General features: G+C 44.4%; 1 protein-coding gene and 1 long non-coding RNA gene across 2 annotated transcripts in view; one reads left to right on the top strand and one right to left on the bottom strand.

Moving 5' to 3' along the window:
• NXN (nucleoredoxin) overlaps window positions 1-18,418 on the bottom strand; it is a 161,109-nt gene that overhangs the window by 99,151 nt on the left and 43,540 nt on the right. The gene's annotated exons all lie outside the window — the stretch shown is intronic.
• Window positions 13,224-17,434, top strand: LOC131498300 (uncharacterized). The gene is made up of 2 exons (XR_009255370.1): window positions 13,224-13,663; window positions 17,242-17,434. It is a non-coding gene; the product is annotated as an uncharacterized LOC131498300 (long non-coding RNA).

The following is an 18,418-nucleotide window of genomic DNA, read 5'->3' as shown; positions in this document are numbered from 1 at the left end:
ACATTAGAGTCATTTCTTTTATATTCACTGACAAAATCTAGTTTAATTTTCTGAATATGGATATATGTTAACTTCCTTTCAAGAGAGGTGAAGTCAGACAGTAAAATTAACGAGTCACCAAAAATCCGTCCCCTAAATTTATGAGAACTTGGAAGAACAAATAGCTGTTAACCAAACCACTGCCAGCACTCAATGATGTAATTCATCGAAATGGCACATGCCCTGGAAAGGCACATTTTCTCCTTTTGTTTGAAAAGTCTGTTATGCTTGTCAATTTCCCAGAGTCCTCTCAACCCTCTCTGCCTCTAGTAAAAGATGCCTTGGCTTAGCCATTTCAAGAAAGGAGTGATTACAGATGAAGATTTTGGCCCCTGCCCTGCCACAGCACAGACTCTTCAACACAATACCCGATTCAACAGGCAAAGAAAGATTTGGTCAATTTCCCAGAGAAACTATGGCTCAACACAAGACCAAAAGAAAAAATGATAACGAGGCAGGTTCTCCAGCTACCCACCAGGTCCCCAGGCAATGAACGGATGACAGATGTTCTCAGGTAACTATTTCTCTTCTGGCACCTTCTTCTTCTTATCCTTACCAGTAAGTAAAAGAACAGAGAAAAATGAAATAGAAAAAAAATTTTTTTTTTAATTTCTCTTTTTACCTCCACTGGCATAAAGTCACTCATGTTATAGCAAGGACATTAACTCTAATTAGAATGGTTTGCCCTCCCAAATTCAGAGAAGATTTTAACTGCATTCTAATTTGTTCTTGGTAGTTGAACATGATGGTACCAAATTAATGTCTGTGTAAATAATAATAATAAATTGTGCCACCACTATGATAAACAAAGATTCATTGTAGAGGGGTTATTTAACAAGTCTCCTACGAATGTTGGTTTACTTAACACACATCTCTAGAATAAATGCCACACGTCTGGATCTGTGGATGTGGAGTCTGTGTGTTTCACAGGGATACTGTCTAATGAGAGACTGAAACACACATGACAATGACTGCAGTAACCTGGAAGTCTTTTAGCAAAAGAATGCATCAAAGTGCTAAGAAAAGCTATAGGGGGAACATACAATCAGCCTGGACGTCAGAGGGGGGAAAGCCTTGGATATGGTGAGTGTGGATTACTCCGAAGAGAAGCCTGGAAATAAAAAGGACAGTGATGGAATGAATAAGAGCTTAATTAAGTGTTCATTAAGGAAGAAGGAAGATTTTTTTAAGGAGGAGGAAGTATACAAAGAGAGCGTAGAGAAAAGACTAAAACCAAATACAGTGTTTACAACTGATAGAGCAAGATGAGACAAGAATATACACAACTCAACAAGTATTTATTGAATGCCACCTTGTGCCAGCATTGGACTAGATGGAGACAAAGATGATTAACAAAGACTTGCTTCTGAGCTTCCAGAAGCTCACAGTCCAGTGAGTGAGGTAATTAATGAAAAATGCAATTTGATAGACAGTATTAAGATATGGGAAGTATAAGGTACTGTTAGGTACATGCAAGGCATATCTAAGCCCTATTTGGGGAACTGGGGCTTCCTGGAAGAAGTGATCTGTTCATGGAATCAAGAGCAGAAGTAGAAGAAAGAAACAGATGAATAAAAATATGAAAGGTGGGGGATGGTAGAAAGGAAGTTGTATTAGAAAAATAGGATTTTATAGTTGACAACAAGTGGGATTATGATTAGGACCTCTGAAGTATTAAACAGTAAAATTCTGGATGACCTCTAGGAATTGTTTCTACGAAAGGACTAAAAGTGAGAATTAATTAGGACACAGCATAACACTCACCAGCTTTGGTGCATCACAAAGATAGGATATAACAAAGAGAGGGCGCCTGGGTGGCTCAGTCTGTTAATGATGTGACTGTTGATTTTGGCTCAGGTCATGATCTCACAGTCATGGCATCGAGTCCCGTGTCAGGCTCTGAGCTGGTAAACTCGGAACTTGCTTGGGACTCTCTCTCTCTCTCTCCCTCCCTCTCTGCCCCTCCCTCACTTGCACTCTCTAAATAAGAAAAAAAAAAAAGAATATAACCAGGAAAGACTGGAGCTAGAAACGCAGCAGGGCAGTAGACCCAACAAAGAAGCCAGAGGGCACAACACTAAAATGGGTGACCACATATGGGGACAGAGCTGGAATGTCCAGGGTTTCCCCTTGCCAGGTATTCTCCCCTTTTCCCTAGAGTTTTGGTCTCTAAGCAATCACGTCTGTGTTTTTATCTCTATACTCACTTGTAAGCCACAGTCTGAAAAGGCACTTCTTGAAAGGCAAAGATTGGGAGAAAAAATACTGAGGCTCTTAAGAGCTCCTGTCTAGCTGCCAAAGCACTGTTTTAGTCAAATGTCAAATGAAAAAGGAGAAACAGAATGATGATTTTTTTTGAATTGCTTCCAAGGAAAAGTAACCTCTAGTGAAACACTGGGCCCACTTTGCTGGAAATCCTGGCATGTCGACAACAGAAATGGAAGCAGAAAATTGCATCTTCCAGAAAGCATGGTTATCAAATAGGAAAAACCGCAAGAAGTGATGTGCTTTCAGGTTCCTGTGGCTCAGGAGCCATTTCATTCTTTTCTACTTCTTCCTGCTGAAAATGAAATTATTTTAAACATAATTTCCCCTTACAGGGGGCTTTTGGAAGTGAGTAAAGGCCCAATCCCTTGTTTTTGAGTAAAATTAATTTATTAGATTCCAAATTTACTGAAGTAAAAAAGGAGGCAATGAAAATGAATAAAAATATATTGCAAAACTGTAAAATGAAAGAGATTTCAGGATGTAGTTAAGTGATGGTTCCTCCTGGTGAAACACAAAATTGCACCCCAGCCAGATTAGCTACTGTAAATATTCAAGGATTCAAAGTTCTAAGTGTTCAGTGATTCTAGGGATCCCTGTGGCCCAGAGGTAAATGTTAGAGGCAAATAGGGGAAGGGAGAAAAGACAAGATGGAGTTGGGAAGCTCTCCCAAAGTGTGAAGAGCCTTACCATTCTACTCAAAAGTTACAGCAGCCAACAGGCCTTCCTGTGGCTTAATCACCATCATAACTTCTTCCTTAGAAACTTTTTTCTTTTCTTTCTGATGTTCGGCTATTTATTCTTTCTTTTTCCCCAACTTATTGAGCTATAACTGACAAATCTTATATCTATTTCAGGTATACAATATGGTGATTTGACACATGCATATATTATTAAATGATTAGCACAATCAGGACAATTAACATGTCCATCACCTCACATAGTAACCATGTTTTACGTGAGAACACTTAAGATCTAACCTCTTAGTGGATCTCAAGCACACAGGACAGTATTATTAACTATAATCCCCATGCTGTACATTAGATCCCTTCTTTAGAAATTTTCTAACCAAGGGGCACCTGGGTGGCTCAATCAGTTGAGCGTCTGACTCTTGATTTCGGCTCAGCTCATGATTCCAGGGTCGTGGGATCCAGCCCTGCATCGGGCTCTGCACTGAGCATAGAGCCTGCTTAAGATATTCTCATTCTCTCTCATTCTCTCTCTCCCTCTCCCTCTCTCTCTCTCTCTCTCTCTCTCTCTCTCTCTCTCCCACTGCCCCTCTTCCCCACTCACTCCCTCTGTCTAATAAATAATAATGATAATAAAAATAAAATAGAATTTCTAACTAAGCTGAAGGCAGATTTTCAGTAAGTCTTTACCTTCATTCACCAATCACATTTGCTAGACATTATTTCTCCTGTTTCCTTATGCATGTTGGAGTTACAAGTCAAATAGACTTTGCTTCTGGTGAGACTGCTTATTCTTCTGTGAACAAAGGGATGGAGCCTTCGTCTGTGACTCTTAACACTCATGAACCGAAAGCCAAGTCCAAGTGATACCTTGTCACCACCTCTTTGTGACAGATCCTTCTTGTTTTCTCACCCTGCTCCCGCTCGCTGATGATGCTGCTGTCTCCTTCCTGACCCATCTTCTCGTCCTGTCCTTTTTTTTTTTTTTTCCCCACACCTACTCTTAGAACTTAGCCCTGGTACCTACAGCACCTTGGCTAGGCGTCAGGCACACTGTCAAAGACGTGGCTCAGACCCACTTAACTGTTCCACCGAACTCGGACCCCTCACCCTAGGTGGACGCTCTGACCAAACAGAATCACGTGGAGGTAACCCCCAGCTTCCCCAGCTCTACAAGAGGCACGCACAACACACGTCACCACGGGGCTCGCATGTCAGTGAAGAAAACGAATGTGTTTTGGAGCCTGTTTTGTGGACCAGAATCCCTCATGGATACTAATAAAATGCTGACTGAGCTCTGGGTACATGATCTAGTATAGGGCTAGGCACATAACAGAAACTCGTTAAGTATTTGTGGAATAGACAGAATATCGGTTTCATTTAAAAAGTAAAGTTGGGGGCGCCTGGGTGGCGCAGTCGGTTAAGCGTCCGACTTCAGCCAGGTCACGATCTCGCGGTCCGTGAGTTCGAGCCCCGCGTCGGGCTCTGGGCTGATGGCTCGGAGCCTGGAGCCTGTTTCCGATTCTGTGTCTCCCTCTCTCTCTGCCCCTCCCCCGTTCATGCTCTGTCTCTCTCTGTCTCCAAAAAAATAAATTAAAAAACGTTGAAAAAAATAAATAAATAAAAAAATAAAAAGTAAAGTTGTAGGTCTATATCAGGAAATAACCTGTAATGTTATCTTACTAGAAGTACCAAAACCAAAACAAACGCAAAAATCCCAGAAAATTCGACATCGTCTTTCCCAAGACAACAATGCTTTTCCTTCCCGTAGTCACAGAATGACCGACAAGGCTGTGTGAGGCTGGGCACCTTTGTGCCAGAAACAGAGCCACGGAACCCTGATGAAGGTTATTTCCTTTGTAACGTTCAGATTGGTGGGAGAAGGGAGGAGCGTCGAAAAGGAAACTGGAGGGGCCCAGATGCACCAGTGAGCCTCATCACGGCAGTTTCCTTTGTGAACTGGACTAGGGGGCCCCTAATTCCCGTCTCCACTCGGCTCCTGAGTCAACAATTCAGTTCTAACAAGCTTCTGTCTTCCCGACTTAAAAAGGGTTTGGCTGAAACCTTGGTGACTTTAAGGACTCAGATAACAAAGTAGGCTAAATCAAGTTTGCACAGCCTCTTTCCTTATTAAAAAAATGGTTCTGGGATGGTTTTTCCAATTAAACAGCCTTTGTTACGGGGCTCTGTCAATGTCGTGCGATAATGCCTTAATTCTGAAATGCTATTAAATGTGAGTGACCACGAGGAAAAGGCTCTATAATCTAAGCATGATTGAAAGCTACATTAATGCAGCCAATTCTGCGAAGACTAGGGTCAAATCTCTTTCTATATACCTTTTATTGCGGGTTACAGAATCAGTCTCCCACACACACACACACCCCCGCCCCCGCTGCCCAAGATTCACTCACTGAAATCCCTGCACATTCATCTCACCTGGCCCTCAGAGGGAAGACAGAATGCCATCAATCAATATTCATCAGGTAGGGCACAGCTCTGGAGGCAAACAACAACTGGGAAAATGATGTTGGCAAAGGATCCAGAAGATGCCGCTAGATGCCAAGCAGTCCTGGTAGAAAACACCTGGGAGTACCCTGGTTCAATCTTGGTAGACCCACTGTTGCGTGAGCTCATCTGACTCTGCCTCCCGCTGCTCCCTCTACAAACTGACATTCACGAACGTCCAGGCCACAGAACAAAATGTATCTTCCGTCTCTCTCTGCCTCAACTCCTGCCAGCCCCCTAAAGGTGTTCACCACTCGGCTAGATTGCCCACCTGGTTCCAGAATGCCCTCCTTACTGCGGATCTTTACCTCCAGTTCACCTTAGCATGGCAGCCTCCTGAATGTTTAACGCCCAAGTACCCCCAAATCCCGAATTGCAAACTTAGAAATCTTGCTTCCTGCCCTTTCACTTCACCCAGCCACCTCTTTGACCCTGGGGAATCTGACAGCCTCTTACAATTGTTTACGTTCAGCCTGTAGAGCCAACATGCCCACATGGCTATCCTCTCAGCAAGGTGCATCTGGGGACACCTAGGCCCCACTGGAATGTGACTTCACAACCTAGCAATGCCTGCACAAACCCCCTGGCCTTAGTGCGCTGGTAGCCTGCCTGGGCTTGGCATCATCTCTTAGCTCAGTTCCTCCCATGTTCTCAGTCCCAGCATCCAGCTCCCTTCCCTCCAGATGTGCAGTGCTCTCCCAGGCTCTCCGCCTTTGTCCATTTCACTCACTGTCTAGCCTACACTGCAGAGTCAGTCTCATCAGTTATAATCTCACTGCAGCAACGACTGCATTCTCAGCTTGCTCTTGATTTATGCTGTCCCCCTAACCCAGTCTCCAGTCCTCTGCCCACCCAGGCATCTGAGGATTCTGCTGCCTGGAAGTCTTTTCAGTGACCCTCTTTCAGCTCCCTTAATGGTGCCCACAGCAGTGTTTTCCCAAGTTTGCCAGCTTTTCTACACCCAGAGCCATTCGTTCTCGACAGCCTTGTCTATCTCCACCACGAGATGAGGGCATCCAGTAAGGACTCTTCCGGTCACTCGTCCCTTGGTTTTCCTCCTCATCTCCTCCCCGCCAAGGCTCAGAAATTGGCACCCCAACTCCCACAACCAACTCCTCCACTTGTGCTCTCGCACCCCAAACCTGCCATGTAAGTGCTGTGTGGCCTTTAGGAGCTGCTTAACCTCTCTGTGACTCAGTTTCCTCATCTGTGTAATATAGAGCAGAGCGTCCCCCTCACAGATCCATGATGAAGTCTGGCAGGACCACAGATGAAGCACTTACAACAGTGACAACCTACACGGGAGTGTCTTCCTTTACTGCCCCTCTTCCTTCTCCTCAATGTATAGAGTCAGCCCTGTAACCTCAAGCAATTGCTTTCTTTCCTCAGCACCAAGCTCGCTGACTCACCACCACCTCTTCCTTGCCCCCGCTCACTCGCTGGCTCCCTGCTGTCTGGCTTGGGCTTGGCAACTCTAGAGAATCCATTCTCAGCGAGGTCACTGCTGATTTTTTTTTTTATTATAATTTTTTTTAACATTTATTTATTGTTGAGAGACAGAGAGACACTGAGCATGAGCAGGGAAGAGACAGAGAGAAGCAGGGGACACAGAATCCAAAGCAGGCTCCAGGCTCTGAGCCATTGGCACAGAGCCTGATGCGGGGCTCCAACTCACAAACTGTGCGATCATGACCTGAGCTGAAGTAGGACGCTTAACCGACTGAGCCACCCAGGTGCCCCATCACTGCTGATTTCTAATGGCAAATCCACTGCCCAGTTTTCAGTCCCCTCTGCCTTCTACCTTGTGACACCATCTCTTCCCCAGAACTCTTCCCTTGCCTCTGCCGGCTCTTCAGCTTCCATGACTAGTCCCTGCTGGTCTCTGACCCGGGGCCCCCCTGCCTGTCCCCTAAATTTGAGGGCTGGCTCCGCCCTTGGCTTTCTCGTCCTCCCTCAAGGATGAGCTCATCTGCTCCCACAACTTAGACAATGTCTGATATACAATGGTTCCTCATTCATTCCTCACCCGCCCTCTTTTCTGGGCTCCATCGGCCTGCTGTCTCCACCTGTTTATCCCAAGGGAATCTCAAACATGTCCAAACTGAGGTTGCTGCTATCCTCAAACCTGCTTCTTCCCCTAAATTTAAATTTTTTTTAATGTTTATTTATTTTTGAGACAGACAGAGGCAGAGACAGAGAGACAGAGCACGAGCAAGAAGGGGCTGAGAGAGAGGGAGACACAGAATCCAAAGCAGGCTCCAGGCTCTGAGCTGTCGGCACAGAGCCCACTGCAGGGCCCGAACCCACAAATTGTGAGACCATGACCTGAGCCGAAGTCAGACGCTTAACTGACTTGAGCCACCCAGGTGCCCCTCTCCTGGATTTCTTATATCGGCGGCTAATGACATCATTATCAAGCCAGCTCCCCACTTTAAAGCTTTGGCAGTGTGCTGGGCAAAGGGCACCGTTCTGGTAAACCCATTTGAGTGGGTGCCTGGTACCATACCGGTAAAGAGAAATGGGCTAACTCTGTATTCATGGGCATGGGTTCCAAGTGTAAGGATCATTAGTCAGAAATGGGATAGGGCCACAAATAAAACCTAAGGGGTATATGTCAAAGCAAAAGCTTAACAAAGACCTAGTTAGCTCAAGGTATTGGTTTGGGGGGAGGGTCAAGTTTGGAGTCAGGAGCCAGGAGCCAGAGAGATGAGACAAAAGAAGGAAGGGCCCAGATGGAGCCCATCCCAATTCTTATAAAGTGCCGTGTGACCCCCAGTGGCCTGAGGTCACTCATCTCCTCTCTACTTCTCACTTCCGCTCTACTAACCACTCAGTTCCCAAACTCCTCTGGGCTCCCCTGGTCTGCTTTCCCAGCCCAGGACTTCTCTGTTTCTCATCTCAGCAACCACAACCATCCACAAGCTGTTCCTGCCCTTGGGTCTCCTCCCTCTCATTGTCCCATCTCTTAAACCATGATTGTGATACTATTTCTCAGCCTTAAAACCCTCAATGGCTCCCAACTGCTATTAGGTACAGCACAAACTTTTTTGGCCTTCACAATCTAGCCCCGACCTGCCTTTCCAGCTTCCAGCTGGCATCGCTACATCTATGACAAATAACAGGTACTCTATGTTGCCCTGGAACACGCCACATTCTGATCCCTCCACCCACCACACAGGTTTATTTCTTCTGTCTGGGACACCCTCCTCTGGCCAACTCCAACATTTCTCTTTAATGTGTACCTGCAACTGTTTCATGGGCGTGAGACTTTCTCCTCAGGCAGAGAGCTAATCCTCTCTCCATCCATGAGTTTTTAATATTTGTTTATGCACACATGGGCCCTACACACAACGGGCCCCTCAAGGGCCGGGCCCTTGTCTTCTCCATCCAGGGGGTGCTATTAGGGTGTTTTAGCAGAGAAGAATAATGAAAATAGTCATTTAGTGAGCGCTAAACCTTTTACACGCACCATCTCATTACTCCTCACAAGAACATTCTGAAACACTCTGGCAACTCCTTCCAAGAGATTCTCAGATTCCTGTATGGAGTGTGCTTAATACAGCTCCGCCCTCTGCTGCCCCTCTCCCAGAAACCAGGTTTCTTCATCATCTGAAGCCTCTGATTTTCCTGGCGACTGCAAGCTAGTTACTCCTTCACAGACTGGTTAAGGGTGCAAACTTTGCTCACAAAGTAGCTCCTCAGAATTCCACCAATGAAAAGCTTACTAGTTTGAAACAGATACTCTCAGAGGAAAATACAAAAGATCAAAACTAATTAAGAAGTAAAAAAAAAACCCGGGGGGGGGGGGTTGTCTGGGTGGCTCAGTCGGTTAAGCACCTGACTTCGGCTCAGGTCATGATCTCGGGGTTCACGAGTTTGAGCCCTGCATCGGGCTCTCTGGTGTCAGCACACAGTCCGTTTTGGATCCTCTATCTCCCTCTCTCTGCCCCTTACACACTCGTTCTCTCAAAAATAAATAAATATTAAAAATAAATAAATACACTTAAAAAAAGAAGTAAAAAACTTGAATCTAACAATAATCACATAATATCTACACATTGTTATTGTCAAATCACCACTTGCCCAAAAAGGCACTGGGCTCAGGCAGGTTCATAGGCGACTTCTTTCAAAGTTCTAAGGAACAGATATTATCATCTATTTAAACTATTCCAGACCCCGGAAAAAGGATTGTGAGTGATCTTTCTTCTTTCTTCTTTTTTATGTTTTCAGAAACCCCACGTAGAGCATGTGTTATTTTAATAATTATAAAGAAACACTAAACACATTGGATTAAAGACATTTTTAATAAGGAAATTATTATGAATTTATACAAAGTTTTATCTATACACAAATGAGATTTTTTAAAATGAGCTTTTATATATACTTCACGAGCAAAAATCAGAAAAGGGAATGTGTAACCGTGTATTCGCCTAATCACTTTTTGTTTGCATACCTACAGCACGCCAGGAAGGCACTGGGGATACCATGGTAAGGTAAACCCACACCAGAACCCATCCTCATGGAGTTTACACTCTTGTGAGGAGACAAATATCAAATACTGCCAAAACATACATATCATAAACTCTGAGAAATGGTATGAAATAAATATAGAGGTCATAAGGAAAGTACATACAATGGATACTGGGAAAGGGGCCTTATCTGGGGGTCAGGAATGATGGAGCATCAAGTAACTGTTTAATGATGTCTTGCGGCGACTGGGTGGCTCAGTCAGTTAAGCGACCGACTTCGGCTCAGGACATGATCTTACAGCTCGTAAGTACGAGCCCCGCGTCAGGCTCTGTGCTGACAGCTCGGAGCCTGGAGCCTGCTTCAGATTTTGTGTCTCCCTCTCTCTCTCTGCCCCTCCCCCACTCATGCTCTGTCTCTGTCTCTCTCAAAAACAAACATTAAAAAAATTTTTTTAATTAAAAAAAAAACGCAAAAAACTGATGTCTTGATGAATAGTAAATGCCATAGGAGAATACTCATGAGACAGTGTGTGACAACTATAAAACAGTACGCATAGTTTACTCCCACTTACATATAAAAAAATAAATATACACAGAAGAAAGGGCTGGAAGGCTATACAAATACGGTGAATTGTAAAATGTTAGCAGTGGGGAGATTTGTGATTCCTGTTTTCTTGTACTTCTGTATTTCCCACATTTTCTACAAGATCTTGTACTGATTGTGCCATATTCTTCATGAAAGCTTCATTTGACTTCATTCTTTTTTTAGTCGTGGTAAAATACACACACCATAAAATTTCAACCTGCTTTAAGAGTACAGTTCTGTGCCATAAAGTACGCTCACATTATTCTGCAATCATCACCCCCATCTACCTCCAGAACTTTGTCACATTCCCAAAATGAATGAAACTCGGTACCTGTTAAACATTAACACACCAATCCCTTTCCCCCAGCCTCTGGCAACCACCAAGCCTCGTTTGATTTTAAAACACCAACACTCAAAACACCAAGCCTCGTTCACCCCTGAAGTGTATGTAAATTACTGTCATCTGCCAAACTGCCTGCACTAGAAAACACTGCCCTAGTAAGGCAGGCGAGCGGTAGAGTTTTACAGCGCTGGGAGACGGGTCTAGGGGGCAATTGTGGACAACCAGAGGATGGCGTGTGGGGGTGTAACAGGGAGAGGAGATTCAAAAACAGAAATGGGAAGGCAAAGTAACTGCTTGCTTTGAAGTTTGGCCCGGGACCCCAGGAGCAGCCAGTATTTTCAGGTGCGAGGACCAGCGGACCATAAACCTCTGCTTCTTTCAGTTCAATATCACTGCCTCTGGCTAAGAGGCACATGTACACACAAAAGAAGGCAGCAGGAAGGAAGGGTGGTAAGGAAGAGATAGACACTTAAACATCAACGAATCAGGTCACCCAGAAACCAAATGCAGGAATTTCTTTCACAATACTCTTGACAGCTGCCCATGCAGCACCTGCCTGAACACATCCAACGACAGGGGTACATCGGAGCCCTGACATTCCGGAGAGGAACATCCAGACAGCTCCATAAATCCCCCAACCCATAAATACAGAAAGGGTTATAGAGGCTTCTGGCTTTTTCCTTTTTTTTTTTTTTTTTTTTTAATGTCTCACCTCCCACTGCAAGTTAACCCCCTTTTCAACCTTCTCCAAAACTCTATCTCACTGGAAAAAAATGCTGTCCTGGCTCAAGCAACCACTAAAACTTTCATGAACTTCCTGGTTTCCCTATGAAGTATCCGGTGGACTTATTCCCAGCACAGCAAAATTCATCATTCTAGTCTTTAATTTATCCAAAACTCCTTTTTTTCTGGCCAAGACCTATCCTTTCTTTGGACATCTTTGCTTTTTCGTCCCTAATGTCATTAATGCTAGCAAGCTGATTTTCTTTTCAGAAGAGCCATTTTCCTCACGAAGCAAGTTTTAATTAGTTAAGATTTACAACCAAGCTACAATTCAAATCCAGGTCTTAGTAAAATTACAAAATTACTGGGGTGCCTGGGTGGCTCAGTCAGTTAAGTGTACGACTCTTGATCTTGGCTCAGGGCATGATCTCGCAGTTCCTGGGTTCGTGCCCCGAGTCAGGCTCCTTGCTGCTGGCATGGAGCCTGCTTGGGACTCTGTCTCTCCCTCTCTCTTCCTCTCCCCTACTCTCTCTCTCTCCCTCTCATTCTCAAGATAAATAAATAAGCTTAAAAAAAATTACAAATTACTATCTGTCAGAAACCTTTAGGATGGTCTGAAGTGCTCAAAAAATCGGGACTGTGTTAAATCTGGAAATTCTAGAGTCGCTGGGGTGGCTCAGTTGGTTGAGCGTCTGACTTCGGCTCATGTCGTGATCTCGAAGTTCATGCGTTTGAGCCCCACGTCAGGCTCTGACAGCTCAGAGCCTAGAGCCTGCTTTGGATTCTGTGTCTCCCTCTCTCTCTGCCCCTCCCCAACTCACACACTGTCTCTCTCTCTCTCTCTCTCTCTCTCTCTCAAAAATAAACATTAAAAAAAAAAAAGATTTTCTTAATCTGGAAATTCTAAGTATTTACTGTTTATGTGGCTTCCCCCCACCTCCTTTGTTTTTTTTAATAGCAGCAACCCCATGTTCTTGGGAACATGGTTCTAGGTAATGAGAAGTTCTGTTCTTAAATGTGATTGCCCATCTTCCCACCGGAGGCAGCCAGAAAACTGTTCACCTGGAAGGTGAATGAGTGATCTGATGGAGGGCTAGGAAGAATACTGGAATAGGAGATAAAAACAAGCAAAAGATGGTGGGGGGGGTGGATGGAGGGGCTGATCTGGCTGAAGGACAGGGGTACTTCCATCAGAAGACACTGGGCTCTTGGGGGCAGAGAACAGAGAGAAAAAGGACATGGGCTACATGGAAAACAGGTGAAGCAAATTTCAAAATAGCGCCTGGAGATCAGCCCGGCCAACGCTCACCAGCTGTCCTTCAGTCACTCAAGTCTGCATGTGATGTTCCTTCAGTGACCTAGAATCTTAGCAGCCAGAGAAGCTTGTACCAACAAAGCCATCTCCTCTGAGAAGCTGGGCTGCTGGTAATTAAAAAAGAGAGGCAAGATGGGGCGCCCGGGTGGCTCGGTCGCTTAAGCGTCCGACTTCGGCTCAGGTTATGATCTCACAGTTTGTGATTCGAGCCCCGCATCAGGCTCTGTGTCATCAGTGCAGAGCCTGCTTCAGATCCTGTGTCCCACTCTCTCTCTGCCCCTCCCTCCTCTCAAAAATAAATGAAAACATTTTAAAAAAATAACTTAAAAAAAATTAAAAAGAGAGGCAAGGATAAATATCATAGATAAAGGAAAACCACAGTTGTAAGCTTGAAGCAGACCTCAGCCAAAACTGGAGGAATTATGTCACAGGACTGGCATAAGGAAGTCAGGAGGGTGGAGATGAAGGTGTTGCAAATAAAGTGCTGTGGAAACGTGCTGTCAACCTGTTGACGAGCACGGACGTTCAGGAAGTGGGATTATAAAGGCTCAGCACCACTTCTTTAAAAAGTGACATCTAACTTCGTATTTTACTTCAAAATAATGGCAGTTTGGGGAACGGTGGTACACCTGGCATGTCTGACTTCATGAGAAAAGCATTCGATGAGCTTTTTTTCCGTGGCATCCTGGCGGACACGACGGGAACCTGAAGGTCAGATAAGGCAAACTGGTAAGTGGCCAAACCAGCATCCCCTCAGAGTGCAGATTATTGGATGAACATTAACCTAGAGGGAAGTTTCTCACTGTGTCCTAAAGGACTCCATTCTGGCTGTGTTCAGCTCAACGTTATTCGGGGGTTTTTTTTCTGAGGTGGGGAATGCAAGTGGGGGAGGGACAGAGAGAAGGGGACAGAGGATCCAAAGCGGAATCTGCGCTGACAGGCTGACAGCAGTGAGCCCGACATGGGGCTCGAACTCATGAGCCAAGAAATCATGGCCTGAGCCAACCCAACTGAGCCACCCAGGTGCCCCAGCTCAACATTATTCGTAATGCCCTTGAAAAAAAAGTATCAGGGAATATCATGAACGCATACAGAAATCACAAAACCAGAAGACAATAAATAGTATTGTCAGCTGTGTAAATGTGATACTCAGAATCATTTTTAAGAACTGCTTCCAATTTACATTTAATCCCCATACAGTAAAGCAGAGGCCTTAAATTGGTGAACTGCATACGTGCTTTATTTGGCTTGCTCAGTGTTTTGTTTTTAACTTTATTTATTTTGAGAGCCTGAGCACGTGGGCCTGTGCAGGTAGGGGAGGGGTAGAGAGAGAGAATCGCAGGCAGGCTCCGCACTATCAGCTCAGAGCCCAAAGCAGGGCTCGATCTCACGAACTGTGAGACCTGAGCTGAAATTAAGAGCCAGATTTAACCAACTGAGCCACCCGGGCCCCCTGGCTTGTTCTACGTTAAGAAAAAATTTAAACTAATAGCATGTAACAATTAGCTGGTTTCACTTTAAAATCCATATTTTAAGCTTGGAGAAACAGAACACCTCATTCCTGCAAAGGCAACATCAGCTGGAGGTGAGTGTGGCCTTGACCCCTGCATGGGCTTTCATTTGGGGCACTTGGCCCCCCTCAGCATTTGAGTTAGTGACTCCTGCAGTAAAATGCTGGTTTAGATTATTAAATGTGATCGTACACACAGTTTTTGATTATGCATTAAATTCTGATCTCCTCTCACTTTCAGCCTTTGTCGATTTTGCTCCTGCAGCAAGATCCAACATCCGATCACAACTTCATAATGAGAACCTGTATATACAGAATATGCCAATTTTTCAATGTGTCTTCTTTTCCTTTGGTTTATTAAATCTTCCCAATATTCCAGGAAGTCTGGCTTTATTGTTTGTATTATAAGGGAGTTTAGCTAGCTAATAGGGGCCAAAGGCAAGATTTCAACTCAGGGTTTAGGTTAAATCTTAATCTACCACTTCCCACCATACCACACACCCCTCAACCCCTAGAGACAGCCTTGATTCTGACCCAACCAGAGGAGACTTAAGTCCAGATTGCAAAGCCCCTGGGCTGTTCTGGAAAAAGGACAGCATTTGGAATCCTTGCTTTATTTCCGTGTTTAATCTTCTAAAAAAAAGTTTATAGTAGTGCTTAATCCAAAGACAGCTGACTTTCATTTACACTTAACCTGTGTTGAACTCATACATTAAATTTTAAATCTCTGCTCTCGAAAATGTATTTTGCTCTTTAAGATCTCCTTGGTAACACTAGTAATTGGTATCTGGCCTACAAAAAGACCCCCAAAAAACAAAACAAAAAAAAAAACAAACAAAAAGACTTTGGACCCTATTAGAATAATAGAATTTGAATTAGACAGACTACTTCTAGTCTAATTCTAATTCTAATTCTAACTAGAATTAGAATAAAATCCCATTGGAAATCCAACTCAGGAAAGTTCCAGGATGAGAGAGCTGTGTAGCAGCTCAGAGAACAACCTGTCCAGAATGGAGGAAGACTGGAAAACCCCAGAAAAGGGGGATTCTCCAAGGTAAAGGGGGTACTCAATAGAATGCCTGACTGAATCGAGTTTTGGGGGAAAAATTGAGGACATAGTCAAACAATACAAGGGGGGTGGAAAGCCCATTAGGAACTTCAGGAAAAATACGGGGCGCCTGGGTGGCTCAGTCAGTTAAGTGTCTGACTTCCGCTCAGGTCATGATCACACCACTTGTGAGTTCGAGCCCCGCATCCGGCTCTGTGCTGACAGCTCGGAGCCTGGAGCCTGTTTCAGATTCTGTGTCTCCCTCTCTCTCTGCCCCTCCCCCACTGGTGCTCTGTCTGTCTCTCAGAAATAAATAAACGTTAAAAAAAATTTTTAAAAATTAAAAAAAAGAAACTTCAGTAAAAATTTTAAAAAGCTGTACAAGAAATACACCGCTTGAATTTGCCCTGAACAATATTTACAGATGTTCAATTACACACAATGTAGGAATCACAAGTATATAACAGAACGTAAGTGTCAACAACTTTGACAGAGCAAAAATTAAAGTACAGAAAATAGGACAGGGAGGGGAAAAGAACTGAAGGGCAAAGTAGAAAGATACCAACATTCTCAAATCATAAAGTCTTTATTGAAGGACGAGGATTAAAGGCATAACTGCGTTATTTAAAGCTAAAAATGGAATCAAGAGAACCAGGAAGGTAAGGTTTAGTTTAAGTGAGTTAAATAGGCATCCATCCTAACAGAAAAGTAACAGATAATGTGGGATTTGTTGGATTGACAGAGAAATAGCAGGAACATACATTATTTAGAGATACGCACATAATCACCAGAGTTTTTAAAAAAAAAAAAGCCATTATAGTTAAAAGTGGTAGCTTTTGGGGCACCTGGGTGGCTCAGTCGGTTGAGCATCCGACTTCAGCTCAGGTCATGATCTCACAGTCTGTGAGTTCGAGCCCCGCATGGGGCTCTGTGCTGACAGCTCAGAGCCCGGGGCCTGTTTCGGATTCTGTGTCTCCTTCTGTCTCTGACCCTCCCCCGTTCATGCTCTGTCTCTCTCTGTCTCAAAAATAAATAAACGTTAAAAAAAAATTTTTTTTTTTTTAAAGTGGTAGCTTTTGGGGGGCGCCTGGGTGGCGCAGTCGGTTAAGCGTCCGACTTCAGCCAGGTCACGATCTCGCGGTCCGTGAGTTCGAGCCCCGCGTCAGGCTCTGGGCTGATGGCTCGGAGCCTGGAGCCTGTTTCCGATTCTGTGTCTCCCTCTCTCTCTGCCCCTCCCCCGTTCATGCTCTGTCTCTCTCTGTCCCAAAAATAAATAAAAAATGTTGAAAAAAAAAAATTTTATAAAGTGGTAGCTTTTGGGAACAGAAAGAAATAGAGGAAGATCACTTTTTATTATAAGCCTATGTGTACTATTTATGTTTAGCCATAGGCATGCATATATATATATATATATGTATTTTTTTTTTTTTCACATATTGGGAGACTGCAGTGGTAACTATACATGTAAAGTATGTAATAGGACAGCAGTGCCATTATGACTGCAATCAGTGTGACCCCCCTGGGAGCCAGAAGAGACCTGTGTGAGGCTTTCTTCTCTGACCCACACATTTGCACAAGGAACACCTGCTCTGGTCTCACAATGACACGTCACACCCGTCTGACAGGAGTTCACCCACTCTCAACCCTGCGTCCTCCCGACCGCACTGAGTGATTTAGATCCAGTCCTCTCTGAAAGCCTTTATGTGTCATTCATGAACTGAGCCTTGAATGCAGCATGTTGTCTCCCAGCTATTCCACAGATGAGTTGAGTGAATTAAATAATAAGGAATCAACTACCTGAACGTGGGCAGTCGGGGAGCATCAGAGGTTGGAAGGTCCAATTACCAGGACACACACGGACTCTCTGGTGAGGACTGGGAAACACGGGGTGATCTGCTCTGGCACAGCAGAGGGGAGATGGCCCCCAACCTCCAGATCCAGGTGAGTTTGTTACTCACCAGGTGTTCTCTGGGCCCTTAATCTGAACAGACAGATGTGAAGGGTCCACCCTGGCTTCAGGAGGTATGTAGACCTGGATGGAGGCTGGCAGACATCATTGCTCACAAAGAAGGAAATATAACAGGTGTGCATATGTTTATGTGGGTGCAGGCGGGTTGCCAGGGGATGCTCATCCCCAGGAAAGAAAGAAATAGGCATGTGGAGCTACAAGGAATCTGTGACATTGTAGACATGATCAACGACAATGGTGGCTGGGCACCGGGTCATCTTACAAGGCTAACAGGAAAACCCAACAGAAAAACAATTATACATAAATACAAAAAGAAAGGGCAAACAGTTAACTGAGATGCTACCAGGAATGAACACGCCAAGAGGAATCAACAGTCATGACCAAAGGAAGAGTTAAAGGCACAGGTGGGTTTCACGTTGGGGAGATGGGGAAGTTCCCTGGGATGGTTTATTTTCCTCCGTACAGAGCTCAGAGGATAAACTAAGAAGAGAGTATGAACTCAAAGCCAAGGAGGCCCCATGTTTGAGGACAACGGAGCATCTGTATTATCATACATTATTTAACTTTTAAAATAATTTTAATCCATTTGGAAACCTAAGGGAAAAAACTAAGATGAAAGAAAGATCATTTGAAAAGTCTGTCTCCCTACCTGGCTACCAACCAATGTTGCATGGTTTTGTCTTGAGTAGTGGTTCTTCAAGTGGGATCCCTGGACCAGCAGCCACAGCATCAGTGGTATCACCTGAGAACTAATTAGAAATGGGAATTTGGGGGTTCCACCCCAGACCTACCTAGTCAGAAACTCTGGGGTAGGGCCCAGCAGTCTGTAGTTCAGCAAGCCCTCCAGGTGATTCTGATGCAGATGCAGGTTTGAAAACCACAGGTTTTGGGCAAAACAAAATCCAGTGGCAGTGTTTGGTGCTATCATCATCTCCTCAGCTAAACTGTTTACGATCC

The sequence above is a fragment of the Neofelis nebulosa genome, chromosome 16, assembly GCF_028018385.1.
Source record: "Neofelis nebulosa isolate mNeoNeb1 chromosome 16, mNeoNeb1.pri, whole genome shotgun sequence".
Lineage (NCBI taxonomy): Eukaryota > Metazoa > Chordata > Mammalia > Carnivora > Felidae > Neofelis > Neofelis nebulosa.
Note: the sequence above shows the minus strand (reverse complement) of the source record. Positions and strands in the feature narration are given on the sequence as shown.